We start from the raw sequence: 4,373 nt of genomic DNA, 5'->3' as shown, positions 1-4,373 counted from the left end.
ATGTTTTCTTATTTAGTTATGAACTAAAACCCCTAAATACCTAAGGGGAATGAAACCTAAGATGAATCTTGTTATTATGTTCTGAATCGTATGATAAATATTTAACTTGTTCTTAATTATGTGTTCTTAATTCTTGTTTTGATATCCCAGGATACTGATTAAAGACAAGCTTTTATTCAGAGGAGGAATAGACCCTGTCTAAGAGTACATTTGTCATCACTAAGCGGTGTTGATTGCGCGCCTAGACATAGGGTGACAAGATTTTGCCGGATTAGGGTGAAACCTAATAAGGGGATCCATAGATCGAGTTAATGCAACCCTAGAGTGTTAATTAGAGAAAAGTCTCGGTTATTCAATCTAGGGATTAGACGTTATTAGTCTTGAATAGGGATAATAACATAATTTATGGATCTCTATGAAACAAGTTGAAAGAATAAATCGTCCGATTCGGAGCCAGAATAACAAGTAAATTCTAGGTGGATTTTTCCTTAGGTATTGTCTTAAGTCAATCGATTTTCCCCAAAAGCAATTCCCCAATTCTTTTCTTTGTGAGTTCTTAGTTTAGATAATTAGTTAATTAAAACCAAACCTCTTTATTCTTAGGCTAGATAATAAAAAGACAGTCATTACTAGTACTTTTAGTTCTTTTGGGTTCGACAATCCAGTCTTGCTAAAACTATACTACTGTTCGATAGGTACACTTGTTTACATCACAATAAAAGTTAGTTCAAGAACAAGTAATTATAAATATTTAAAACCTACCACGAAATCATGCGATCAAGTTTTTGGCGCCGTTGCCGGAGAGCTAAGATATTAGGAACACTCAATTTTTATTACTTTAGCCATTTATTTTTCTTGCAATTTAATTTAATTTTATTATTATTATTTATTAACTTACTTTTCTTTCTCTTGGCAGGTTTTTATAGTTTATGACTAGAAAAAACCCGTCAGGACCATTACTTTTTGACAAAGAAATCAATCGTACAGTTCGCAAAAATCAAAGAGAAATAAGGCGAAGCTTACATTACACAGAGAACAAACAAGAAGACGATACTCAACCACCAATTGAAGAGATGGCTGAAAACCAAGACAATCAGCTACCTCCTGCAATTGCGGCTAATCAAAATCTTGCTCCACGTACTATGTATGATTATGCTAAACCTTCTTTAACAGGAACTGAATCTAGCATAGTTAGACCTGCTGTAGCTGCAAATACTTTTGAATTAAAACCTAACACTATTAAAATAATATAGCAATTTGTTCAGTTTGACGGTTTGCAGGATGAAGATCCCAATGCTCACTTAGCAAACTTTCTGGAATTTTGCGATACATTTAAAATCAATAGCATTTCTGATGATGCCATTCGTCTTCAGTTATTCCCTTTTTCATTAAGGAACAAAGCTAAACAGTGGTTGAACTCGTTACCACGAGGGTCAATTACTACTTAGGAACAAATGATCGAAAAATTCTTACTAAAATATTTTTCACTGGCTAAAATGGCTAAATTACATAATGATATCTCTTCTTTTGTGCAGATGGATTTAGAAACCCTCTACGATGCATGGGAGAGATACAAGGACTTACTGAGAAGGTGCCCTCACCATGGGTTACCACTTTGGCTCCAAGTTCAAACATTCCACAATGGTCTGAATCCTTTGACTAGGCAAATGGTTGACGCAGTTGCTGGCGAAACCATCAATAATAAAATGCCTGAAGATGCCTATGAGTTTATTGAGGAGATGTCACTGAATAACTATCAGTGGCAAGTCATGAGGACAAAGCCAACGAAAATAGCCGGTGTTTATAATGTCGATTCGGTCACCATGCTGTCAAATCAGGTAGAACTCTTGAATAAAAAGATTGATGGTTTTCTTAGTTCTTCACAGGTTCAACCAGTAATGCAATACAAAGCAAGTAACGGTGGAACAAGCCATTCGGAATATCAACATTATGCCCATAACATGGATAACGAGTAACTAAACTACATAGGTAATAATCCTCGACCTCAAAACAATCCATTTAGTAACACTTACAATGCAGGTTGGAGGAACCATCCCAATTTTTCATGGGAAAGCCAAGGAAATCAAAGACCACAACATCCTCTGGGTTTTTAGCAACCACCCTACCAACAAGAAAAAAAGCCGAACCTTGAAGAAATGCTCTCAAAGTTTATATCGGTGTTAGAAAATCGTTTCCAGCATACCGAGACAGCACTTAAGAATTAACAAGTGTCGATCCAAGGGCTCGAAACTCAGATAGGCCAGCTTTCCAAACTAATCTCCGAATGACCACAAGGTAGTTTACCAAGTAATACTAAACCCAACCCAAGGGAATAGCTCAACGCGATTAATGATCAAGATGAAGAAGGATTTGTGGAGCCTGAACCAGGACCGCGACAACAAACTGTGGTAAGCAAAGGTCAAGGTGAAGTAGATCAAAATACAAGCAAATCAGTAAATGTCGAATATAAACCTCGTGTACCATACCCCAACGCGACAAGGAAAGACCTCTCAGATGAACAATTTGGTAAATTCCTTAAACTCTTAAAAAAATTACATATTAACTTACCGTGTATTGAAGCTCTATCACAGATGCCAAACGCAATGAAATTTTTAAAAGAGCTTTTAGTAAATAAGCAGAAGTTGGACGAGGTGTTGCATGTAGAGCTAAACGCAGTGTGCTCAGCTATTCTAAAAAATAAGTTACCGAACAAACTAAAAGATCAAGGGAGTTTTACGTTCCTTGCTTAATCGGTAGTTTAGATCTTAATAATGCATTAGCTAATTTAGGGGCTAGTATCAACGTCATGCCTTTTAAAAAATTCAAGCAACTAGGTCTCGGGAAACCCAAACAGACTAGGATGAGCATTCAATTAGCAGATAAAACTATAAGATTTCCTAGGGGTATTATTGAAGATGTGCTAGTCAAAATCGATAAATTTATATTTCCCATTGACTTTATTGTTTTAGACATAGAGGAGGATAACAATACTCCTTTAATCCTAGGAAGGCCCTTTTTAGCAACTGCTAAAACAATTATTGATGTTTGCATAGGTGAGCTAACGCTTCACGTAGGAGACGAAACACTCACCCTTCAAGCTTGCAATTCTGACAACACATCGGAAATTGAAGGTGATCATCTAAACCATTCTATAAAAACTGACCACATGATACAACCCACTTTGCAGGAGATAAGTCTGAATGAAGTACATGAGCCACTCTCAAGCAATAGTAGAGGTTCTATTCATGAAGAATGAAGGCTGCAAATAGAGGAGCTAGATGAATGGCGAACACATAAACCGAGAACACATGATAAATTGAAACTACGCCAGAACGAGCCTGATACCTCTCCAAATCAACTTAAGGTTGGTGATAAAGTCTTTTTAGATGCCGCAGATCCCCACATTGTCACTACCACACCAAATGAGGAAATCCCTCTTACGGTACTTAGTATTTTTCCATTTGGTACAATAGAGGTGAGTCATCCCAAGTTCGGCACTTTTAAGGTAAACAATACCCGTTTAAAACCTTATTTTAAGATAAATAGTAGGAATGAGGAGTATAAACTCCTTGTACCACCATGATCATTCAATGGAGAGGTAAGTCGAGCTTAGACTATAAATAAGTGCTTCTCAGGAGGCAACTCGAGCACTAACTGTATTAACTTCTTCCAAAATTTAGTCTTCAAAATCTAACTTACTAGCGGAGCTCTTTAATACAGGTTTCCACAGAGACACAGCGAAGAACACGGGCGTGCTTATGGCCGTGTGAAAACAGGGCAAGGATTTCCCCAACACGGGCTACGATACAATGCCACGATCGTGCGACATGGCCGTGGTCAAGCCTGCCAAAACAACACGGGCGTGCGACACACCTGTGTGGAAGACCCTTGGTTGAAACTAAGAAACTAGCACGGGCGTGCGACACGCCTATGTCCAACACCCGTGGTTGAACCTATCAATTTAACACGGGCATGGGGCTTGCACACACGGGCGTGGGAGAAGCAAACAAATCTAGACACGAACGTGCAACATGGCCTTGTGAACCCACACACCCGAGTTACACGGGCATAGGACGAATTTTAGAAGGGCCCAAATAGGAAAAACGCGAAACACAAGGGCAAAAATTAGGGAACACGGGCATGTGCCATGGCCGTGTGGCCCAAAATCTATAAATATCCTGCACTATTCACTTTCTTCCCCATTCAAAAACCCTAACCCTAGCCGCTACAAGTTCACACGGCCTCCCTGCCACACTCGTGCGCCGCCTACAACTCCATTCTCGACGTCGAATCTCTTCCCTTAGCTTTTGTTTACTCCTTTTTCTTGTATTTCACTGATTTATAATGCTATTTATCATATTAATCTATATTTT

General features: G+C 38.6%; 1 non-coding gene across 1 annotated transcript; it reads right to left on the bottom strand.

Moving 5' to 3' along the window:
• Positions 1–1,503: 1,503 nt before the first annotated feature.
• On the bottom strand, positions 1,504–1,609 carry LOC128287218 (small nucleolar RNA R71). The gene has a single exon (XR_008277914.1). It is a non-coding gene; the product is annotated as a small nucleolar RNA R71 (small nucleolar RNA).
• Positions 1,610–4,373: the final 2,764 nt, after the last annotated feature.

Source organism: Gossypium arboreum, chromosome 13 (genome assembly GCF_025698485.1).
Source record: "Gossypium arboreum isolate Shixiya-1 chromosome 13, ASM2569848v2, whole genome shotgun sequence".
Taxonomy (NCBI): Eukaryota; Viridiplantae; Streptophyta; class Magnoliopsida; order Malvales; family Malvaceae; genus Gossypium; species Gossypium arboreum.
The sequence above is the reverse complement of the archived record's forward strand: the minus strand, read 5'-3'. Positions and strand labels throughout refer to the sequence as shown.